Below are 26,482 nucleotides of genomic sequence, written 5' to 3' on the forward strand. Positions count from 1 at the left end.
TTAGAACCCGTTTCTAGGTCTGCTTAGAGATTTTTTCTTGTCTATGATACAAATAGTACTACAGTATTACAACTGTTACAGATGCCACCATGGACAACACCATGGCAGCAAGATTCACTCCAGAAGAAGAAGTAGAGTGAGTTTCATCTTTAGGGGTAAACAAAGCCACTTGAGCAATGTTGGACACCTTTGATGTCAAGTTGCTTTTGTCTACACTTCGAATGGCAATGAATATGTGGGTTGCATTTTCTTCTGAGATATTTTCTGGTTTAAATGTAAAGATTTCCTTGGAGTTGGCCTCTTGTGGTAGCAGGTCTCTAGTGTTAACTTGAAGAGCATCATCAAAATTGTCTCTTAGAGCAATCATACTTTCATTTATCCTTATGATATACTGTTGAGCTAAGAAAACAAGTTACATGTAGTTTAGTAATTATAGCACGTTACAAAATTCTTCCCATTTCAGTAATATTTAGTTATACAAAGTATGTACTCAAACCAGAAGTCTTACTCATTTTTTAATAAAAGCTAAATTCTGACTTTTTTTTGAGACAGGGTCTCACTGTGTAGCGCAGGCTGGCCTCAAACTCATGGCAATCCTGCCTCAGCCTCCCAAGTGCTAGGATCACGGGTGTGTGCCACCACACCCAGCCTGAATTCTTGCTGTATTTTGAAAAAATTTTAAAATGAATTCTGACTTTTAATCTCTGTCAAATGCTACTATCCTTCTATGAATAGGAGGACAAGGGTAAAATGTGTCCTGTTTCACTGATTAAAAAATATCAGATTTTATTGTTAATACTTTGCTGAGTTGTTAATTAAAAACTATGCTCTCCTAACCCACCCTTATATCCTTTCTTTTGCATTTAGTACTTTCACCACATGAATAAACCCCCTGACATTTCATTCTTACCTTTTCCAACATCCAAATCTTCTCCTGGTGCTGTCCACGTTAGGGTGATATCACCACCGTCAAATGTGGCCCCAAGGTCGGTGATTTGATTTGGTGGATATAAGTCAGTTGAGGAAGGCCCTTGAAATCCTGATACTGAAAATGCACCTCCAGACGCTGTTCTGCTGAAACTCTCCACAACTGTCTGAGCATTCTTATCAATTTCTGGTCTTGGTGTGTTCCTTTTAATTTCTCCTGAATTAAAAATTCTCTTTTTAAAATGAGGAAAAATGGACTTGTGTTTTTAAGACTTAATGAATTACCATTAATATGTCATTTATCTTTTCCTCTTTTTTCACAGTTACATTTTTACTAAGTCTTGTGACATAAACTTAAGTAGACAATTTGTGGGAAAATTTTTTCTTTAGTATTATGGCCAGATTGTTGTAGTTTAAATCCACATAACAAATTACTTTGAAATGAAGATTGCATTCAATGAGATTTATGTTATATAATTCAATATATGTCTTTAAAAAAACTATTGCCTTTTCCCTCAAATTATCTCCAAGCTAGGACTATATCTGGAGAAATCGTTGCCAGTTTCCTTCCAGTCATTTGGGTCAGGCCCTTCTCTCTCTTCTGCAAATCTGTTACAACTGCTAACCAAAAGCTTAGAAAAGATATAAGATACAGGGCCAAAGGAAAGGCATCAAAGAATGCAGTGTTTATGCATGGTACCATGTTACTCTATGCACTTTTTCTTTACTTAAAAAACATTGTAAATAAACACTGTTTTATCATGTTTATTCTGAAAGATAAATTCTGCTACTGGCTTGTACTTAGGCTCATGATATATTGGATCTTTTCCTGTATCTAGAGCATTATTGTTGATATTCTCAAGGGTATTCCAAAGTAACAATACTAGCGGATACTTTGCAGTGTTACTAGGTGCCAGACATTTTTCTAAAGGTGACTTTAGAGGTAGTTAACTGAAATCTTCATTCCAGAAATAGGAAAAGTTAAACTCTGAGTTGTAAAATGCTTGACACCTTACCTCAGTCAGATCAAATCACAAATATCATTCAAGCTATCACTGGATTTCAGATACCATAAGGCACTTACCATTCTCAACCCAGCCTGGTACAAATGCAGCTCTATTCAGCGGTAAGCTTCGTCTGGCAGAGTTTGCACCTCCATAAGCTTTCACTTTTAAGCTATATCTGCCATTTTCTGAAAAAGCTGTAAAATACCTGGAGTAGACCCCATCATCTTTGAAAGCATCGGCACCTTGTTACAGAAATGAAGAAATAAATTATTGTGAATTTAAGAAGAAGTTCATACATTTTGTAAGATAAGCATTAGTCTTGATAAACAACTCTCTAAATTTGGCTAGGTATTTTGGAAATGGCTTACTGGAATATTTCCATTATGCTCTGCCTAAAGAATATACTGTTGATATGGAAGGGAAAATATATATTAGCTAAGGTAATTATACATTAGTTATATTGGTTTATTGAAAGGAACAGTTAATGTTTAATTATTTGATCAATTTTCCATGCCTAGATCTGATTATCTGCATAACCACTTTGAAGATAACAATATGTAATACAATAACCATTGTTAATTTCCTATCACCTTAGTTTGAAGTTCTATATCATTTTTTGTTTTTATGTTGTATTTATTATGTCTTTGTTTTTGTTATTTTTGCTTTTGTTCTATTTCTTTAAAAGAAAATAACTGAAGAATATACTATTGAATTCATGCCCTTGAGTTATTTTGGTATGCGTGTATCTGTATTTCTAAATACATGTTTGCACATGAATGTTTGTTTATGTGAAATAAACACTTACATAACATCTCTTTCTTTCCCATATCAACTTATATACAATTAATAGTATTCTTTTTTTTGGGTCTTACCATTTCCCTGGCAATTGGTTTTTTCATCTAATCACATTAACTGTTCTATCCTTCTGTTTAAATCTAATGAGTCCTCACTAAGAAAAAACTCTTTCAGAAGATTTGTTTTACCATAGAGAAATAAAACTTTGTTTTGTCTCATCTTCAACAACTCCTTTTTTGTTTTTTTCAACTTATGCTTTCCTGATGCATTAGCTCTATAGTTTGAAAGAATAAAATCCCATCTACTTTTAGAACAAACAATTCAATTTAAAAATACTGTGCACTTCTTAACCACCTGCTAAATTGCAAAATACACTTCCCATCACATTTAATACTGTAAGTCAAAGGACGTTAAAGTGAGGTTCACCATTTAGACCGGAAGTAGCTGTGTCTCTCAAAATCTAGAGATTTTTAAAAATGCTAATTAATGAGAGTATGCAGAAAAGGGTCTTAGTTTTATGTGTTTTAGCAAAGTCTTCAGAGGTTTTCTTTGCATACTAAAGTATCCTGCTGCCCTAAGTCATGATTAATTACTTATACCTTCGTAGGTAATGGCATTCCAGGTAAGATAATTTCCCAATTAGCTAAATAGTCAGATGGCAAAGCACCAAGCAGTGAAAGCACATGCGGGTAGGTTTCACTGTTGTGTAGATGAGGAACAAGAGGCAAGGGGTGTTTGTGGGAGAAGGCCCTGAGGTGCGTCAAAGAACAATTTGCCAACACTACTTGAAGACAGAATTATAAAATGAATAAATTACATCAAAAAAGGTTCTGTAATGATTCAGATACATTTCAAATTGTTCATTTCCTTGGTCAGTGACCTTTAACAGAAAGTCAAGTTCCCAGAAAAATTCAGAGGCTGGAAAAGGTCTTTACGCACCACTCCTCCATACAGAACAGGAAGACAGAGACTGGCCAGCACTATTCTGTCGTTCTTGCCAGATAGACCAGGTGTCAGATGCCTCACTGATGTGCTCTCCTTTCTTGTGGCATTTTTCATGGCTCTTGGACCTCAGCACTCAAAACTGCATTTGTATTTGGTTCTAGCTTTTGGGAATTACTTCTGCCACTTTCCCCTTTTCTCTCAGTGGCCTGGGTCTACTACTTCACCCTATCTTTTTGCTCAGGCTCTCTTGATGATGCAAACCTAAGAAGCACCAACCTTGAAATCTTGATTCTCTCTTCCTTAATGATACCTACTGGTGACAGACACTGGCTGTCTAGATGACCATAACTTTGACAGTAAATAACATTTACTGCATGTACAACACATTTGCTAAGCATTTTGTAAGTATTATCTGCTAGAGTTTCCTGCTGGTCTTTTTATTCCTCCATAAACTACCTCAGTTCATTGGGTGCCTGTCTTCTTACTCCATACTACCTCTAAGACCCATAACATATCCTTAGTAATTAAACACAGATTCATTCATAAAAGCCTGTGAATTACCTGCACCATTGTCCAACAGTTCCAAAACTTCTGTGTTTCCACTGGTTGATTCAATGATAGCAGTCACGTTGGCTCCAAGAATGGGCATATACCCTTGTTGAACTTCTGCATAGACAATCATTGGGCTGGGGAAGCTGCTTGTGTCTTTATTCATTTTAGCACTCACTGTGATGGGAGGCACAGCAGAATTTGCTGCCCGAGAAGTTGCCGTAATAGTCAGTGTTTCTGTGCTTGCTTTGGCTTGAAGATTGTAAGTCCAAGCACCCACCTGAAATGTTCAGTGAAAACGTAATAAGTATCCATTGTCAAGGTATTTTCTGGTTTCATTACGCAATTCTAAAATAAATCATAGAAGTATGGGCTAGAATAACCAGGTGGTTGATGATTTTGAGGTTTTGAAAAGATGGGAGTTGGGGAAATTTAGCCAGGGCACCCTGACTAGAATCATACATGGCGTGTATACTGTGACATATCAACTGGAAAAGTAAATTTGCCTGGGTTGTAGCCTTGTTTGTTGACCTCGGTAGCAGTGTGCATGTCAAGATGCCCATATTCTTCCCATGCTTCCTTCTCAGAATTGTTGGACTACCTTGTCTTTCTTTCTCTTGATATATAGTTTGTTTTTCCTGTTTTTTTTTTTTTGTCATTATAACTTTCAGGCTCACAGTCAAGGAAAGAACATAGGATTTAATTTCACATGGGGTACGCTCATTAGCATCCACAGTTATGATGTTAAAGTTTATCTTCAGCATTAAAAGTTTCAGAGGAAGTGTAAAAGCTGATTGCTTACCTGTGCATTTCCTGGAATAGTGAGATAGGCCATTTTGGAATCAGTGTCTTCTATTAAACCATCTATCAGAGTTCCATTGGGAGCCCAGAGAGAAATGCTGGGAGGCTGCGCGTTCCATGTGACAAGAAAGAACGTGTCCTTTCCCACAGTGCTGTCAATTACCACAGTGTCATTCATCCAGGCATCAGTGGTCAGAGTTAATCCCTTGCTTTCAAGCTGTTTAAATGCATTTTAAAAATTAATGACTACAGAAAATAATAATTTAAGTCATGTTTCTTTTAAAGATGGTTCTTAATTTCTCATCTGAAAACAAACATATGTGGCATACCACCTTAGACTTGTCAGCTTAGCTAACTGGGATGCAATATTTGTCAGGCAGAGTGCAAATAAAACATCTGAAGGAAGGAGGCAATATAATAAGAAGCTTAGAACAGGAACAAGGGCTTTATAGCTAGGGGTATAATCCTATTATTGTTTCCCCAATTTTCTGGGTAAAACACCAGGTAATCTTTAAAACTTATAAATCGTTAGTAAATACAATGACACTTACAGTTACAGGGAAGGCTTACCTGTAAGGGGTGTGTGTGTGTGTGTGTGTGTGTGTGTGTGTGTGTGCGCACATTTCTTTCAGTCTAAATCTTTTCAAGATGATCCCAAGGATAACAGTAATAGGAGACTAGAGCATTTGAGTTGAGGCAGAGTGAAGGCTTCAGAGATAAATAAGGACTAGTAAAGAACTGATATAAGCTCTCATGAATATTTTCCTGACTTGATATCTTGAAATAAATTTCAAGCAGGTGGAAGAGTGGAACATTGTACAGAAAGTACATTCAAGAAAAGGGAAAACTGATGTGTGAAGGATGAAATCCCAAGAAAAGAGAAAGTAAAAACAACCACCTTTATGAGAGGAGCTGTACAGAAACTATTCATGTTTTCATAATAGTGTTTAGTGTAGGGAAGTCTGGAATATTGAGATTAATTTATTTTTTACAGTGACAGATTTGTATATATTTATCATATAAAACATTATCTTTTTTTAAGATAGGGTCTTGATATGTCAGTAAGTTGCACAGGTGGAGCTCCACCTTGTGATATTTCTGCTCCAGCCTGCAATAATGCTGTGCACGATCAGGCCCAGCTTACATGTTTTGAAATATGTATAAATTATGGAACAGCTGAATAGACTAATCAAGAAAAGCATTATTTCTGATAGTTAGTATTGTTCTGTGGTGAGAACACTCACATTTACAAATTTGGTGATTGTCAAGAAAGCAATACCATGTTATTAACAATAGCCACCATGTTTGTACAATAGTTCTCTTGGGATTATTTCTCCTACCTAATTGAAATCTTGTACCCTTTGCCTAACATTTCTCCCACCCCTATACCCCAATAGCTGCGACCAATCTACTCTTTGCTTCTGAGCCCAAGTTTTTAGATCCCACATGTGAGTGAAGTCATCATTTTTCTATATTTCACTTCACATAAAGTTCCAAAAGATCCCACTGTATTTACTCTCTTAGGTGCCTCCTAAGGGGTATCTATCCAAGAACAATACAAAATCTTATTTCTACTCTAGCCCAGTCCTCAACTTAAAACACCTTCGGTGCCATGCTGATAGAAGAGAATTGATTTTACTTTAAAACAAACTTTAGCTACTTAGTAGCCTCTTTTCTAGCCTATTTCAATATTCTGCTTTTATACCTTTAAATGTTTTTTGAAATACTGCACTTGGAATTACCACCATCCATTCAAAATTATTAAAGGAAAAACAGTACAAAACAATATCCTCAAAGTCACGTCTTCCAAAAAATTCTTTCTGTTAACTTGTAAATTTTAGAGAGTAATATTATTTTCTCTATCAACCAAGTTGAAAAAAACCTCAGAGATGCTCTTTATTTTTCTTTAGTTTATTCTTCACACACTGTCAGGCTAGATCTGAGATGAATTATTAATATATTTCTGCAGGGAAAAACTATAGACCAGAGCTCCAGTAGCTGCTGGTAATCTGCACATATATTAGGCCCATATCCATCAACTTTTACTTTCCTTACTGCTGGGAGGTAGAAGAAACAAGTTTGTTTAAATAGTAAAATAGAAAACTTTAACGTAACTAGTAATTTAATAAGCTGGAAGACAGAAGTTTTGGCATTAAGAGACACGACAGAGACCTGAGGGTGTTGGAAAGAAGAGAGATGTTTTGTAAAACATTTTGCTAGAAACAGGCTGTGTTGACATTGTACATAAGACACAAATTAAGAACTGAAAGTTACTCAAACTTTTTGAATCTGAATAATGGGAAATGATAGCAATATTGAGACAAGTGGGGAAAAACAGTTGAGTTCAGAAAGAGGTAAATAAAGTAAAAAGTCAGTGGAAAAGAAGCTGTTGAGGAGGTGAGAGAAGCCCTAGGCATGTAGATATAGAATTATTTGCCCTGCCTTTGTCCTGTGTATTTCCAAGATACATTCCTTCAATTTCAAATTAGGTGAATGAGTTCATCTGCCTCAATCTATACCACAGCAGAGAAGGGTGAGAAAAGCTCAGAAACATGATTTTTAAAAATATATTCAGAGAACAGTGGGTCCTTTATTTTGGACAAATCCTAGTTTTGATAGAAAACTGTTATTGTTAGGTATTAATGTTATCTCTTTAAAAACACCATGGAAATACAAAAAAATTGTCTGTATTCATGATGTATTTTATTCTTTTTCATCATTTAGTTTGGGTATACCTAAAGAATAATTTCCATTTCAGGTTTTGATTTTAATTAAATTTCACTTTGAGAAAAATACAGAACTCAAAACTTAAAGTTACTAAATTATTTTTCTTGGTAAATGCAAACAAAAAATCTCTAGGAGTTGGAACTCTCACCTGAAGGGACTTCTGGCTGACGTCTGCATTTTCTGAGGTAAGGGATGCAAAAGCATCAATGAGGGCATTGTTCTTGGCTTTATCTGAAGCATAGAAATATTTTCCTCCTAAAATGTAAATGCATGAGCTGGTTGACTTCTAGAAAATAAATACTTATCACATTTTAGTACTATAATTCATAGGGCAACAGTTTAAAGAAAGTCAGAATTTCAGTATCTATTAAAATAGATCAATGTCAGACAGCTGTAAGATTAACTCTGAAATGTTAACTTAAATATCATTACTGGGAAGCATAAGATACCTTATTATGCCAGATTCAAAATCTCAGTCCGATGAAATAAATCAAATAATCAGACTGTGAAAGACGATGTTACAATTCTGTGTATTTAAGTTCACAGTCTTTACACAGTCACTTTGAGGAAGTATTTACTTTATCTAGCATATAGTTCTAATAAAGTTGGCTCTTTGAGTTTCCAGACAGAGAAGATCAGAGTCAAAAAATGTGAAAGATAAAAGAGCTGCTATATCGAGACATTCTTATGATGATGGGGAATGAGGATGAAGAATGGTGAGCAGGGGCTGGGGATTTAGCTCAGCGGCAAAAGCACCTGCCTGGCAAGTGCAAAGTCGTGAGTTCAGTTCCCGGTACCGGAGAAAAACCAAAAAAAAAAAAAAGAATGGTGAGCAGTGGGCCAAGTCTAAAAAAATACTGAGATCAGGTGGAAGATTTGGGACAGAAATGCAATTCACAATGGCCACAGAAATATCGTCAAAGAATAGCAGTTTTTATAACTAAATATTGCAAAGTATGTGTATATGTGGTATCATCAGAGCCAATTTCATAAATTGATGTCCAGGCTATAAGTTATGTATTGCTTGTTATATTTAAGAAGGTACTATTTTAATCACACGCCTGTGTATTTAAAATAACAAACACTATATTTATTTGCCTATGAATTTCAATTGTATTCAGAACTTTTTAGCCAGAACTTCTGTTAATTTTGAGCTCCCATTTTATAGCCTATGTCTTATTGATGGGAACTTATGCTGCGGTCTCAGAGGAACATCATTTCTTCCATCCAAGTGTCTTTTATTATCATCCTCAAGATGATCTTTTTTTCTCATGTCCTGATTATCTTTTCTCAATACTTTTTCCTCAGGGAAATTCAACACCTTGTTCAAGGCCCAGTGAAGAAGTCTTCCAATCTCTACACCTTTATTCCCTTAATCTATACAACTCAGGAAAAGTGATTGTTTCTTCGCTCACATAGAACTTTATCTTCTATATTCCTCCTGTTTTGAAGGAATGTTACCTGATTGTGTGATTTGATTAGCAGTTTTTTTTGTCTCTCCATACAGCTATTCTCCATAGTGAATATCACTAGCACAGAGATTAGGTTTGGTGATCTCTAACTTCAATTCACAAAAGACCTCAATGGATGTTCAGTGGCCAATTTCAACATTTGTACATTGCTATAAATGGCCTGAAATATACAGATCATGTTTTACCTGTTGTATTCTGCATCTGTTGTACTGCTTTATCAGCCTCTGGTCCCAAAGCAACGAAATGAATGATGACCCCACTTTCTTCCACTTCATTAATACAAGCACTTGCCGTATTGTCTTCCCCATCAGTCAGCAGCAGTATTTCAGACCCATTTAATTGGAAGTCTTTGCTAATCACCTGCAAACAGAATTCAGACACAAGTCTCATACTAGGTTTAACAGATTGATGGGAAATTAGACAAAAATTTATAAAATAGCAATATTTCATCTTCTCTGACTGCTTTCATTGATAGTGGCTTCCTTGAGCGCCATTTTGGAGTCTTAAGTCAAAAGGAATGTAGGCCAAAAGAAAAAAAACGACAGTGGCTTTCTTAAATATAGAGTTGACATATACATAGATTTGTGGAAAAGGATTTGAAATGTACAAATCCCTAATAAGGCTAGTATCAAGGAGTTCACTACCCTCTTTAGAAATTTTGCATACTTTGAGACAAAGTGACTATTGCATATATTGTGATGTATAAAAATATGTTGTGACATGCACTGAAACTAAACTTAAAAACAGAGAAAGGCTTTTATAGGTTTATGTCACTTATACAGTTTCCCCGTCACTCTCCTCCCACACATGTGAGAGCAAAGGGAAGTTCCAGGGATGAAATCAAATTCTCTTCCTTCACATCTCACTTTCTTGTATTAGCTCATTCACTGAGCACTTACAATGTGTGAGCCACTGTGCTGGGAATTCAGTAGGAACTGCATGGTTCCTGCATACATGGAAAGATTTGAATTTAATTTATCAATATTTACTGACCTTGTATTAGAGACTGAGGAGATGTTAAGGTCAGCAACTAAGTCACAGCTAATAGGTACAGTGAAGATGTGTGTAATTCAAGACAAATAAGAACATTTTGTGGTACTACCATATATTGAACATTTTCTATGCGTTAACTGCATTTTTGATCCAATTCCGAGCTTCCAAACTATTATCGCTCTTATTCACTACAACTTTTTTTTTCTGTGGGCAGAGTCACATTCCTAAACTACACAGTGATTTTCAGACTGTGATGCTTTAACCTTCAATAGCTTTCTGTTGTGCTTTCAACAAAATAGAAACCCTTTATATATTTTTGAAGGCTTGAAAAATTTAGCCATTGTTTACATCTTCAACCAAATTTCATATGACTCTTCCTTGCCAATCTGCAGCACCACTAGCTTCTACTGTTTCTTACAATAATCTCGTTCTTTTCCATCTCTTCCCCAAGGTAGTTCATGTTTCCTGCTCTTCATGAATTAGCTCAGTCTTATCCTTCAAATTTTAACTTTGAGTCGTTCTTTAGAGAGATCTCAGTGATCTCAGGGGCCTCTCAATACACAGCGATTCCCTTCTTCTCCCAGTTACTCGTGTCACCCTGTTAGGTTCCGTCAGAGCACTATCTCCAATTCTGCAATTACCGTTCTTATTAGTCTTTGTAATTCGGTACTCCACTGTTAAAGCATGAACTACACGACTGAAGATTTGCTTGGCACATAACAGACACAGTGAATATATCCTGAAAATATCGAAAACCTCTTTAAAAATCTTTGTGCTAGCTTTCACTATCTCATTTTATGATTAGGTAATCTAGGACTAGAGGAGTCAAGAATCACGTTTAGAGAAACAAAAATAATTAATGACATTTGTGATTGGAAATCAGGCTTTTATGTTACAAACCTACTCTAAAATGCTATGTCATTCATAACAGAGAAAGACTCAGTAGGGTTAGGGGAGCAGAGACTGCTACATGTAGAGAGGATTTTAGAGTTAGTGTAATTTAACATGTAAAGGTGAGAGAAAAGAAAGCCCTTTTAGGCAGAGGAATTGCATGTGCAAGGTATGGGGAAGCTAGCACACAGTGGGCTCGGAGGGCAATGTGTGCAATCAGTTTTTCAGAGCACAGAGCATCAAGAGGGGAGAGATGAGAAAAAGGTTAGAAGTAGATAAAGGCAATTTTAGAGTCTAGGAGATTTGAATAAGCACAAACTGAGACAATCAGACTTAATTTTACAGAATATGAGGGAAGAGAGGGTTTCTAAGCAGGAACATGACCTAATTAATACTAGTTATGCTTTCAAGATGATTGTTTTGAAAATTTTATAACCTGATAAATATTGTTGTAAGCATATAACTATAATTTTATTTAATATTCACTATAGTGTTTTCAGGTAGGCATTGTTGCTTCCTATATTTCATAAATAAGGCATAGAAAATTCAGAGATTGAAAAGTTTGCCTAAAACTAAAAAGCTAGTAAGTAGCAGGGTCAGTACTCTGCTGTCGGAGTTCATGTGCTAACGCATATGGCCTACCTTAAATATGACTAACTGTTCTTGCTATTAGATTTAATAACTACAAAGCAGCTTGCCCTATGGAATGTTATATAAACTGAAAAGGATATTTGGCTCAAAGTAAAATCACATCATGTAGCCCCATTATTGCCCTAAAAGTTGATGGTTTTTTTGCCCAAGCATACTTACTTATTTAACTGACATTTATTTAGCTCTCACTATTCTATACTAAAAAGAGAGAAAAATCTCTGACCTCACTGAGTTTATAATCTAGCAGTATTCTTATAGTAATTTATTTCTCCACAGTTTATTCATTGATCCACTGATTCACTAGAAAATCAAGTAAATTTTTTATATGTGTTTTGTTGTATGCCTCTTAAGACTAATTATGTTAAAATTAGGCAGCAAGTTTGTGAAGCAGCACTTCATATTAACATGTACTGAACAACAACAACCACAAAAGAACAAAGTGTATATACAGGATGATTTTCACCTGAAATGCAGATCTAATCCCACTGCAGATGGAAGTTCCTCCAATAGCTACTGTAGGTAAGCTGTTTATCAGGGAATCTCTTTCGCTGTTGCCTTTTATTTGGATTAATTCACTTTTTTTTTTTGCAGCACTATCAAATTCCACCATCCCTACCCAGGATCCATTTTCCACAATCTGCATCAGGAACAGTTTTGCTGCTTGCTTCATTCGAATAAGGCGGTTTTCAAGCTGAGTTTAAAAAAAGGACAGGGAAAAAAAGCGTTTTTTTTTACTGGAAGATAGTAAGTAACATCACACAAGATTAAATTTACAGGTAAGAACCTTTTGTGAATGTTAATTAGCATTATTGAAGAAAGCAATACTTATTCTTCAGTTGCGAAAGTAAAAATATATGATTATGTGTATTATGGGACATACATAGTGTATGTAATAAAGAGCTCATACTTTTTAACTAGAACTGATTCCTGGCTACTAAGCATATAAGTTAGAGGCAAAAGCTAGAATGGCCATTTAGTGCTATTAATTCTGCCAGTCCACAAATGTGGAAGGTCTTTTCATCTCTTCTTGTCTCTTTTCAATTTCATTGTAGAGGACTTTCACTTTCTTGGTGTCTTAGTTACTTTTCTCTGGTTGCTGAGACAAAATACCTGACACCCAAATTAAAGACGAAAAGTTCTATTTAGCTCACAGTTTGTAGAATTTTCAGTCTGCACTCAGCTGGCTACAAGGCAGGGTGGCATAGCAGAGGGACAATGGTTCATGGTGGTGGAAGACAGCAAAAGCAACAAGAGCAAAGGAATAGAGAAAGCCTTTTCTCCTCCCTTATGTTGTAAGCAGGCTACCTGCCCTAGGGTGGGTGTAGCACTCACACCATCTCAGTGCCCTCCTCTTGCACAGGCTCAGGATGTTTACAAAGTGAGGACCCCGGCCTCCTAGTGAGTCACTTAATTAAGCTTCTAAATTTCTCAAATTGACACCATGTATCAACAATTATACTTGGGTAGGTTGATGTCTAGGTAAATTTTTGAAGCTATTGTAAATGGAATTGTTTTTCTTTATTTCTTTCTCAGCTATTTCATTACAGAAAAGCTATTAATTGGTGTACAGAAAAGTTTTTAAATTCTTAGTGTTGATTTTGTCTCCTGCTGCTTTGCTGAATTTATTTACCAGATCTAAGAATCTTTCTGACTAGAATTATTTTGTCTTCATTGTTGTTTCATTAGTTTTTTAAATTTTTAAAATAAAAAAAAGAAACCTGAAATTTTCATGTTAAACAAAATAAGCCAGATTCAGAAAGATAATTGTCACATGTTTTCCCTAAAAGTGGAATCTAAAAAAAGAGAAAAGAAAAAGAAATGGAAGTAGAAGAGACTCAAGAAGAAAGGAATAAAGTGAGGTGGAGAATGGACAGTAATGAGGCATTGATATGATGATCATAATATATTACATACATATATAAGAATACCATGCTGAAACACAATGCTTTGCAAAATTAACAGGCATTCATAACAATAGCTACAACAAAAACCCAATGCTCCCACCACACTCTTTGGTGGTACCTACCCATGACCCATACTCAAATTTCTCTCTGAATTCCTGAACCAAATTACAGTGAAAAATTCCTGAAAGTCCATATTTGAAAGGTTTTCTGCCATTTTACTTTGTCTTTTAACCTAGATCTAATAGCACTCTGCCTGAGGGAGCTCATCGTTTCTCTATCAGGGACCTCTTCTCTCCTCAGTAACATTTGGATCTCTTGTGTATCCTAGTGTCAGCACTTTGGTGGTCTCTTTGAAATCCTGTGTTACTGTGGCTCATTTTATTGATCTATATCATTCTCTGCTCTTTTCAGTAAACACCTCCCGCATTGGCTGAAGTTTTTATTCCTGGTCTTTAGCATGCCCTGTTCTGCCTCAAGTATGTATCCTTCTGGGTGCTTTGTCAGATTGCATTGCTTGTTTGTAGTTCATTCATTTCAATAATTATTTATGGATTAGTCCTATGTGATGAACTCTATTCTATACCATGGGTCTACAAAGATGCATTAGACAAGGTTCCATTTCCTAGAGAATCTTCCAATCTAGTTGGTAGAAGCAGGTATGCTTTCAAAATTGTATACACTAACAGAGATATGCACAGGGAAGTGTTGGCAGTGAGCAGAAGGACCTGTAACAAATGATACACCCAGTCCATTTCCCAGAGGAAGTATCCCTCCTAAATTAAGAGGATAAGCATCCCTCCTAAATTAAGAGGATAATTAAGAGGATAAGTATGACTTAACTAGATAATATGGAAAAGGAGAAAAAGCATTCACTATTGAACCATAAACCTCTCAAGGACATGGATCTGTGTTCCCAGAGCTTAGCACAACACCTTCCACTGCTGCCTGATAATGGAAGGAATGGCTGCATCTAAACTTACATTCTTTGTTGTGATGTTTTTGTTTCTTTCTTTGAGTTTAAGGAGGTCATTTGTACAGATGGTACAAATAAGAAAAGTCCATGTTAGGGATCCTGATAATGTTCCTGTTCCTTAATCTGGAATGTTATGTAATATCCACTAATTCTCATGCTCTCAAGCATTTTCAAAGAAAGAACCATGGCTAAACGCAATTTAGTTCTTCAATCTCTAGTACTGACCGTCTAACTAAAGCTTGACGATGAGCTCTCCACAGTAAACAATTTCCTGGAAAAAAGAGACTCTCTGGGGTTAGGTCTTTTGAACTCTAATGATGTCTTTCTTTTACTATAATTTTTGTTGCAATACCTTGAGGATGTGATCACCAGAAATGATGATAGTTTATGCCACCATGTAATTTGGAACAATCTAAGTAAGGGTAGAGTACAGTGTGTTCTTAGAATTTAATTACCCCCAATGCTACACCCAGAAAAATGGGTCCATTGAACTTACACCCATGCTTCCAGACTTATCAAGAACGAGGCACACAATTCTCTCACTGGTCCTCAGCAATGAGAAGGCAGGTGGAGGAGGTGATGCTGTCATCGGTGTGGTGATTTTAAAGTCCTCAGACTCTCTGATTATCTCCCATGCACTTCTGTAATTGCACTTTAGGTTTTGTATACTTGGAGCTTCTTGGTTATGGTTTTTTTCATTGCAGAATTCAACAATCTAGAAGGTTGATTAGATGGAAAAATAATTTTGTTGCACAGTACCACTTATTAAAAAATCTAAGTGTAAACCTGAATGATTTAAATTGTTCTACATATATACTTTTATTGTATGAACTATTTTTAACATGAATCAGTATTAAAGGAGGCTGACCATGATAATAACAAGAGGTAACCCTAGTTGAGTGTTTATCATGTGTCAGGCAATGATTAACAAATTCCATATGGATGTATTTAATCCTCATTTCACCTGGATACATATTTTAAAAACAGATGAATTGGGGCTAGAGGTATAACACTTTTAGGTAGAGTGCATGCTTAGCATGTGTAAGGCCCTGGATTCAATCACAAGCACCCTAAAATAAACTAAAATCAGGTATAAGTAAAATCAGATTTGATTATGGATTTGGAAGCAAGGATTGGCATACTTACAGAATCAATACTTTGCATAAACATTATGGAAGCTTTTTCTGTTTGATCTTTATCAGGGAAGAACTGACAATCTTTTTCATACAGTTTTGTGGTAGAATTAATTCTGCATCTTCCTGTTATACAGCTACCTCCTTGACACTTATAAACACTGTTTGTTCCAGAGATCCCTTCAGAACACCTGAAAATATGTGACAATTAGTATCTGAGACAGTTTAGTCCTTAGCACTTTTTAAAAAATCTTAAATTGTTTTGTTAATGTTTGTTTTATGTGTTCATGTACTTCCTATGCTGACAGCAAAGTCTAAAAATTCTAATCAAAGCAATTATCTATTTTTCAAGAAAGTATAACATAGAAATTTAAATGGGATCTATAGATACACATGACTGAGTTTGTTGATGGGGTTAGAGCTAGCTGCTAGTCTTTTGGTTAGACATCTCTCCTGCTGGACTTATATTGGTGAGTTACTGCAGGCACCTGGATGAGGAAAGTTATGGAACCATTTATCCTGGGTACCACCGTGACTTGAAGTTCTCTGTGGGCTTCTTTCAAAAGACATATCCTCAGATAGTGAGGGACTGCATAGCTAACTGTGTTTTGATTATTCAAGGACACTTTTATCTGAAAGGAAATATAACTGGAAGCAAAGAGTAAGGTGCTGTCAAAAATGACAGTAGAATACAGAATGATGAAGGCATTTCAGAAATGAGTTTTGTTACCAGGAAGTGCCAACACGTGGCAAAGATGGTAGCAGATATGCTGGGATGTGGCTATATCTCACTTTTCCATTGGTTTTCAGTTCAAATTCAGAAAGTGATGACTACATTTCCTTTAGCCATTTAGGGAGATTCCTAAATATGTTTATGTTTCTATTCTCCCATACTAGGTTAACATAATGTCACTGTCTATATGGACACTCATGATGAACGTGCTAGGGCTGAAAAAAATCTGGGGGGATATGACATAAAAAGTGTAATTGATATACTACTTTTCAAAATATGTCCCTAGCTAGGCATGGTGGTGCATACCTGTAATCCCAGCACTTTGGAGGCTGAGGCAGGAGGATTGCTGTGAGTTCAAGGCTGGTCTAGGTTACATTGGTGAGTTTAAGGCCAGCCTGAACTGCATAGTGAGACCCTGTCTCAAAGTAAAACAAAGCAAAGCAAAGCAAAGCAAAGCAAAGCAAAGCAAAGCAAAGCAAAGCAAAGCATGTCCCTAAAACCCGGTGTAATGGGACAAAGGAATGGTCTTCATTGAAACCCTGTACCTTTTAATTTATACATTAATGACAGTTCCCCAGCTCTAACAGGACATGTCACATAGATGAGACCAATGACACCCTACTTTAAATTGATTTTTCCTAGTAGTTTTGCCATTTTGATCTCAGAATCAAAAGGAAAGTTTATTATTAACTATGATGCTAGAAGGATATTTTAAAATGACCTTCATAAATCTCCAAGAAATTCCTACTTGGCTCTTTGAAGCTACCTCATTTCTTACTCAGTAACTAACTAGTTAAGTACTTAACTAGTTAGTAGTATTTAACCATTTTTGTTCATCCTTGGTCTATTTGGACCAGTTTTGATCTCCAAAAGTGTAGTAAATCCATGCATAACTTCAGTCAAAATGAGTTCAAACTAATATAGTAGGCTTGTGTAAAATGTGTTACATTGCAAAAAAATGCCATTGAAGTATTTTAAATAGACAACCAGCTGCTTTAAGGGAAATTTTCTAAAAAAGTTAAAGCAGTTTTGTGATATTGTATCTATCATCTGCTTTGGGATAGACAAGTGATTATTATTTGTAATAACTCAGGTCAAAAAAATAAAAACTTGATATTATGTTAAAAGAATTTAGTAGCCTTGCCTTGTGGCTTCGATTTTCTTTGACTTGCTCAGGTAGAAAGGCTGATCTTCATTGTATTCATCAAACACCCCCCAGCGGAGATGGGCCCACTCGTGGACAAGCAGTCTCCCTGTGGGAAAACATTTCAAACATGTGATCAAAATGCAGGTGACAGCTCCTATGTCTTAAAAATTTTGAGATGTTTCAGGCACAAATATATTTAGATTTAGATTTTTCATAACTCAGTTATATTTTTGTTTATAAAAGGAGCCTATTGCATTAAATAACACTATATTTTTACCTTATATATTATCATTTTATCCCCCATACATGTTTAATCAATAACTCATTTGTGGAGTGTACACTATGGTTGGAACAGACTGGGATTTGGGTTTGCATCCAAGGGGATCAAAAGGCCTTATATATTATAGTGGTATATGGCTCTCCAAACTTCAAGCCTGTCAGCCACATAATTGGATATAAAGTAATTCTGTTGTTTTAAATACTATGTGGATGTAACTAGAAAAAATGCCTAAAAATGTTCCTGCTGAGGTTGACAGTGAGAAAAGATTGAGAAACCCTACCGTAGACCATATAGGATTTGGGAAATGTCAAAATGAAGTGATTCATTTATGCTATGTATAAACATTATCTATATAAAACTATTTTCAGTTATATATTAAGTGAAATAGTAGGTATTAAGAAACATAAATCTTTCAAATGGAGATATTTTGAGAGGAGTTAGAATAAAACATTTTTCATACGAATTTCCAGATGAATGGCAAAATAAAAAAGAAGCCACAGTTTGGGATGCAGGAAGAAGTGAGTGGAACGTTTAGCCAGGTTGGGAACAGCCTCAGAGGACACGAGTGGAGAGGAGGGCAGGGAAATAGTTCGTCTGTGCTGCACTGTGTGTTACTTAGCTCAGAAAACCTCACATGAGAGCTGAAAATAGGAGGCAAATAGCAGTCATGAGGAAGAAAAGTCAAGGTTCTCTCTAAGCCCTTGCTAGCCAGAGTGTGAGACAGGGCATCAGCAGGGGGACTTGTCCAAAAAAGCAGAGTCTCAGGCCCCTCCAAAAACCTGCGATTGAATCAGAGTCTGCATTATAACAAGCCCTTAAGTCATTCCTTTACACACTGAACTTTTAAGTGGCTGGTCTAATGTTTTCTGGGCACATGGAGTCAGAGGAATGGGAGAGGATTGTAACCCTCAGTATGAAAGCGTAAAGAACCTCTTGTAGGCTGTTACAATAAGAATTTAGCTGACCGGAAGACAAGGTGAAACTGCCTGCTCTGGTCCACTCCCAGACTTCCTCTCCCCTCAGCCTGTCCTGCTGCCATGCTCCCCCGAAAAGCACTCCCTCTGACTTAGAATTCTGCTCCCATCTACATCATTGGCTTATTTTGGGCTACTTTACTCTCATTTCTAAAGTGCACACACACGTGTGTGTATATGGTGTGTGTATATGATGTGTGTGTATGGTGTGTATGGTGTGTGTATGATGTGTACAGTGTGTGTGTATGATATGTATGTGTGTATAGTGTATGTATGGTGTGTGTATGGTATGTATAGGGTGTGTGTGTATGCTGTGTGTGTATGGTGTATATGCTGCATGTGTATGATGTGTGTATATGTGTATGGTGTGTGTATTCTCGCAGTGCCAGCCTGTAGCCCTACAGAGTTACTGCTTTACTCTTCCAAATGTTCTTTCTAGAAACACATTCTCATTGTTCTTGTAATTAGATTTATTAGAAAATGAGATTTTGAGGGCCAAACTTCATCTTATTTTTCTAAAAGTTTTGTTGTTCTAGGGCATGATTTGCAAAATGTGTTTTTTTTTTTTTCCCACAAACACGCATGTCACCTTATGTAATAAAGACATCTAAAAGGAAGGGCAGAATCAGCATTGGAATATGGTTAGGTGTGCAATATGAAGAAAAATCAAGAGCTTAGATGGCGGGACTGGCCTTAAAAATCGGGAAAGTCTTCCTTTTCTATGAGATCTGAAAATAGAAGAGATGGAGCCTGGCTGAGTCATTCCATACTGGAGATTTAGTAAGTCAAATAGGGAGAGGTAAGATTGGGGTGGGAGGAGACATAGAACTGTCAAGATTGGGTGGGGAATAAGTTCAGGCTGACTAGGGCTGTCTGAACCTTGGCAGAGACAAGAGACTGCATGAATGCGTACTTAACAGGTATTTGGAGGGGAGAGATGAGTCTGGTGTTTAGGGGTTCATGAAAGTTTTTATTGAATAGTGATACATGAATTGGCCTTCCTTTATCAATAATTTGCCTTTTAAAATAATACGATTTAGTTCAATTGAACAAGTAATCATAGCATTTAGATTGAATTAGATGAAATCATAATTTTAATAGGTCCAAATGCCAAATTATAGACAGTTTCATTTGCCTCAAACAAAAAGTTTAATCATAGCAGCTAGTGACAGCCTATGAGTGTTTTGACAGTTTCCTGGCGTCATGGCTGCTTCTAACTCATTGTACGTCTGAAATCCATGTGGCTGACATGAGACTAATTAATATCCTCCTATGGAGAATTGGAAATGGAATCTAAAAAGTCTGCTTAAGAAAATATTTAGTATTGTTTTCTCTCTCTGTCTAAATTATGAGGACATTGTTATACACTACAGTAAGCATATTTACATAGATTTTCCAGTTCCAAAATATTACACAGTGTAGGGTCTCCTTTATTCACATTTGGACAGGAAGGTAGATTACCTCTTTCGTGTCACACATAACTAAAATACAGAAAAGCAAGAATTTGTGCCTAGGGTCTCTGGCTCCAAAGTCTGCTTACTTAACCTGGAAACACATTTGCTTGTTGAAAATTAGATGTTTTGTCTAAATTTCCTACCTGTTGGTCCATATTCATTTAGTTTTTTGCCCAGAACAACATCAGGCGTGAAATGAATGTATTCTGCTCTTGCTCCACATTCTGTGAAATGTCTTGTATAAGGTTCATCTCTGCCCTCTAGGGTCGGTGGTGCAACTATAACATCAGCCTGAAAATGGTGAAAAAGAGCATGAACACATCAAGGGGAGAAATGGCAATATGTAGTGAGACTGACTCTGCAGCAAGCTATGGCCAAAGTACGAAGCAACAGAAACTCTTTCTTCCTCTTGGAGATGATTTTGATACTTACATGTTTGTAGCTCTCGTATTTTGGCCTCCTGTATTGAGGATTTCCCTCCCAAGTCTCAGGAATCAATATAGACACACTTTTGAAAAAAAATCTTTTCTCTGTAGCTTCAAACAGGTAAGTAGATGCTGTGGTCACCATGTCCTGTCATCAAAGGGAAAAAAGATGTGAGGAAGAAAGCTAAGAGTGGACTAATGAGCAGTGGCTTGTGTCAGGCATTTCCCACTGTTAGCTAATACAAAAACAACAGAGCTAGCAGCAGGGTCTCTGCACATAATTTCAGCTGAAATTATGGCACCTGAACTACTGCTTTGTCCTGCACAATGAAAACCTCTTCAGTCTTCAATCCTCTCACCTCAAAAGGTGACTGCTTCTGCATGGTGATCAGAGGAGTTGGTTAACAGGACTATGAACATGCATATGGATTTTGGAGTCATTTACTTGGCTGCAGTGGCGGTATTAGCACTCTCTGGGTAGCAGATCTTGCTTGATTTTTGTAGTGCTCTGAAACTGTTTCCCCACCTCTTAATGGGCCATTACTGCACTACCTATTTTTGTGGTTGACAAAACCACACGAGATGAATTAGAAAGTACTCTGCACATCAGCAGTCCTAAAACTGATATCATTTCTGATTATATATTTTTTTGTCTTTTTGAGATAGAGTTTCACTACATGGTTCAGGCTGCCCTTGAACTCAGCAATCCTCCTGCCTCAGCTTCCCAAGTGCTGGGATTACAAGTGTGTGCCACCATGTCTGGTTATTATAAAAATTTGAGTGAAGAACAGCTTCAGCAGATGCAAGCTGAAGAAGACAGTCTGTAGAAATCAGTATTAAAAAGGATTTTCTTCTCCCCACTCCACTCCCAGCCGAGGCTGCTGGTCTGGTGCCCGATGGGTGGAGTTATGAGAATATTCACAGAGAGGTAAAATTTTGATCACAGGATTGTTACTATGTCAACGAGCTGAAATTAATCATAAACATAAAATTAACACAATTAATAAGAGAGATTGGTCCTTTATCGAGCTTACTATCTAGAGTGAGAAATACACTGGGAAAGGCATGTAGGGTGATCTGTTCTATGTGATCAAGGCTACTGAATAACTGAGGAATCCTAGGGGAAGGGTAGTGATATAAAGTTCTTCATCTTTCTGGAAACCACCCCCTTCTTCTTCACAACTGGCTCCTCTGTGATACTTCCTTGTTCCATACAAAATAGTTCCTCCTCAGGAATTCCCAGGCTTCCTTCCTGCTTTTCTGTGTCTTCAATATGTTGATTCACCCTTAATGTATGAAGTCAGCCAGGTGATTGGGTTTGGAAACATGGATCAGCCAGAAGGGCAGAGTTCAGAGAACTAAGGGCTCAGTGGACTAGCAAGGAGTTTAGAAAGGACTTTAAGAACTCAAAAATAGGATGGAAGTTGTTTCAGCACTGACCTAATACAGGAAATAATTCTGTTTTGTTTCTAAAGATGCCTGTTTCCTCTTCTTCCCTCTCCTGTCTTCCTTCCTTCCTTCCTTCTTTATTCTCTCTTCTTTTATATTTATATCTCAATAAGTTATTACCTTCTTCTTAAAATGCTGGCTCTCTGAGATGAAAGTATTTTTGGTGAACAAATAGAGTTGCTGTGTACAGTTGTCTGGGCTGTTCACTGTACAATTAAAAAGAGATTGCATTTGTTTTGGAGTCTCCCTGGCCCATGGTTGTCTTACTAGTGGGATGTTCTTATGTCATGAAAGATTTCAGAGGTCCAAGAAGTGATTGTCATCACCTGGGATATTGAAGACTCATTTATAATGCTTTCTAAAGGTTTTCTAAGCAGAATATTTGTTTTGCTACATTTCAGGTTTTTATTATTTTAAAAAATTTGAGAAGGTTCTTGCCAAATTGCCCAGACTGGCTTTATACTTACAATCCTGTCTCAGTCTCCCTAGTAACTGGGAATACAGGATACGTCATTGCAGTCAGCGCATCAAGTTTTTAGAAGTGATTTTTGTTAACTGATTTGTTTGTTTTGTTATCTTATCCAAGCCAGAACGCAAATCTATGTTTATCAATCTTCAAATCTCATGAGTTGGATCTTAATTCTGACTGTGCTACATAATATGAACTTGAAAAAATAATTTGGGTTTTTAGAACCCAAGTTTTCTTTTATTTATACCATGGATGATGGTATTTCACAAAGTTTCCTGGTTCTATAAAGATAAGGACTGTGTAGAGGCCTCAACGTCAAAAAAACATTGTGATATCTAGAAATGTCTGCACATAATCAAATTTCTACTTGTGTTGTTTAATAGAGGACCATGTTCAATTTTTCCCCTTACATGCAATTCTACCAAATAGAATTATGATTTCTAAGTTCATAAATATTTGAAACCAATTGATTATCTGAACACTAACATCTTTCAGAATCAGCTATGCTATCTGTTCTCCAAATCCATGCTCTCTAGTAAAAGCAAACTTCATTTTCTCTGAGAATTCCAAAGGTATCGATAAGCAAACATGTTTGTGTGGCAACAGAATTTGGAAGGAATGAATGGTAAATGTCATCCGCGGCATCAGTAGGTCACTACTCAGGTCATGTACATTAGAAAGCTTAAACAAGACCTAAGAGTGGAGGATTTTAATAGAAAGAATTGTTTGATATTGATATCAGGGAAAGGAAAAATAATTCATATACCTGAAATAGCAATATCTAATGTTATAGTGGGAAGAAACTTTAGAAAATCCGAGTCCTTGGACTACTTCTGGAACCGTTCCTTTCCCGTTTTTTACTCACCTAGTGGACTCCTATCATGGCTGAGTCACTGATGTTATTGGCTGGTTCTCAGATTTTTATCTATACACAAACTTCCACCATGAATTTGGATTCCTATCTCCTCTACTTGGGTGTCCAAAAGGCATCTCATCTTCAAAATACCCCAAACTAACTCTCTATCTCCCAACTGCCAAATATTCTCCACTTGCAGTCTTTCCTTCCCATGTTAAAGAAAACCCCATGCTTCCAAGTGTTCAGGCAAAGCCTTGAAGCCTTCTTCAACTCTTACATTTCTTTCCTTCCCTGCCCCACCTACATCTAAACCATCGGGCCGTATTAACTGTAATACCCTCAAAATATCTTAAAAATCACACACTTTAATGATCTCTACCATGACCTCTCTGTCCTACTCCTTGTTCCCCAGCCTTAGCTGCCTACCTGGTCCTTCTAAACTTCTATGCGACAGCTGTGTGTCTATAGGAGGAGTGACAGCGGAAACCTGCCACCATTTCCTCCATTTCAGAGTGATTCCGGAACACATACAAGAGCACACTCCTCTGCCCAGAAGTCTTCCATGGGTGCTGATCTCACTCAGGATAAAAGCTCAAGTCTGTCCTGTGATCTGGCGTTGCTGCCGCTCCAGCTTCAGCTCCCGCTCTTCCTCCTGCTCATTGCTGTTCTTTTCTTGGCCACACCAATCAGGCTGTTACTCTGTTCCCATCCAGCAGGTTTTCAAGGGGTTTCCTCTCTCCTTCATCTCTGTCTCTGCCTAGATGTCACATCCTCAGGGCGCTCTTCCCCGACTCCCCTACATTCAACAGTAGCTCATGTTCTCCCTCTGTCTCAGCCACAACCCACATTCTGTATCCTCTTCCTGATTTATTGTCCTCCAAAGAGGACACAATAATACTGTCCATTATTTTCACTTACTACCATCTCATGTACTATTTTGCTCATTTCTATTATGTGTTTTAAAAGCATATACAATCTATGAGGCCAGAAACATTTTTCTTTAATTTACGGTGCTTTCTTTCAACATGACATAAGCATTTAATAAGTACTTATTTGAAGATCATGTGAGTCCAAGAGCTAAGTTATAGATGAGGAAACTGAAGCTCAGGGGGGTCCTGAACTTTTGATCTTGAGACAAATGGAACCCTGTTCACGATTCCCCCTCCCTCTGCCCATCCAGCACTGTCCTTGCTGTACCAAGCTTCTTTGAAACTTCTTGCAGCAGTTTCCATAATTATCAATCACTATTCATCCTCTTTCCTCATAATTTAAACCAAAGAAGCTCCCTTTTTTACTTACCTTAATTTGTTCAATTATGTTTGCATCTTCTGGAACAGCAGGATCAATAGCAATGATGACGTCTTCATAGCCGTTGTCATTCAGCTGCACTAGCGAAGCGTAGGAGCCCTGCAGCAGGTGTAGGACTAAAAGGGACGCAAGGGCTCTGAATGATCCCATCGCTCCTCTCAAGAGGCTTTTCTTACACTTTGTTTCTCTCTTTTCTTTCACCATATATATATACTCCTACAATTATGAGTGTTTGCTAATTATGGGATGTTAGCTGTATAAAGGTCACTATAATAGATGTGGGAAAATGTATGACTTCAATTTACTCAAATTTTATGGTACGGTAGTGTAAATGATCAAGAGGCATACAGGAAATCAGATCTCCTTACAAAATGTATGGCTCATTTTTCTCTTTTGAGACATATATTTTTCTTTTGACTCATACATTTTATAGTCTCTAGTTTTAGTTTATTTCCTAAATGTAGACATGAAGTTTATATTTTGTGCAGAGTATACTGTGAACATTAGTAAAAATTCGTAATGAAATGAACACAGTGATGCTAATGATTTGCTTCAGTTTGTAGAACAATTTAATTATTTTCTAGATTATTTATCATCTAAATAACAAAACAGCCTATAAGATCATTCAATGTAAATAATCAAAATAGGCAAAATGAATATGAAACAAACATTTTAGGATTTTGATAAATTTAAGATTTGACAGTCAATTTATTAAACTAAAGTTACTGTCTGCTAAAGTAGGAATAGAATTTGTTTTTCTCCAGACATGTTAAAAACATCTGGTACTTCTCTGATTACTATTGATGCAGTGTGAATAATATTAATAGTTAACATTTCATCAGTGTTTTCTTGGACAAAGAATATCTCACTTAAATTTTACTACAACTCTCTGGTATGTATATTATTTTCACTTACTGTATGAAAAAACTGAGGCACACAAAGTTTAAAAGTTTACAAAATCACAGAGGTAGTCAATATCAGAATCAGGTTCTAAAATGAATATTTTTACCCAGGACCCAGGGCTTTAATCACTCCATATCAAGGTGATGTTATTTAATATGAAAAAATCATGTAATAAATTTTAAAAGGGGGAGGGGGAGAGGATATCAGGTTAGGAGTTGAGATAATAAATCAAGAATGCATTGTCCTGAAATTAAAGAAGCCAGGACACATTAAAATGCAAGAAGACTGAAAAGAGAATAGCAGAAATGGCCTTTAAAAGTTCATTGAAGAGAATACAATGTAGAAATCTTGGCCATATCCTCAAGACAGAGGCTTCACTGTAGGTATTCAGACTCTGCCTTCTCAGCCTGGATGCTATGCTTTCCTTCTACTTCCTCAGGAATGCCGCAGGACAGTAGTATATTCACAGAATTACTATGTTGTGCAGATTGTGCATGGAGGTGATACTGTGGCAACCCCAGGGAAACTGAGGTGTCCTAGAGTACACAGGATAAGTTTTCAACATATCCATCGTATGCAGTTGTGCCCGGGTTCTCCTGCTCCTTCCTATTGCTCCCTGACTCTCACACGACTGCAGCATGGTGACTAGGCAACAGACATGCTCCCATCCTATCATAGTTTGCACTCAGGAAATTATTTTTGACTGTTAGACTGAG

General features: G+C 36.8%; 1 pseudogene; it reads right to left on the reverse strand.

The window, feature by feature from the left end:
- On the reverse strand, positions 1-25,013 carry LOC102025479 (annotated as a pseudogene).
- Positions 25,014-26,482: the final 1,469 nt, after the last annotated feature.

Source organism: Chinchilla lanigera, unplaced genomic scaffold (assembly GCF_000276665.1).
Source record: "Chinchilla lanigera isolate Chin_1 unplaced genomic scaffold, ChiLan1.0 scaffold00022, whole genome shotgun sequence".
NCBI lineage: Eukaryota > Metazoa > Chordata > Mammalia > Rodentia > Chinchillidae > Chinchilla > Chinchilla lanigera.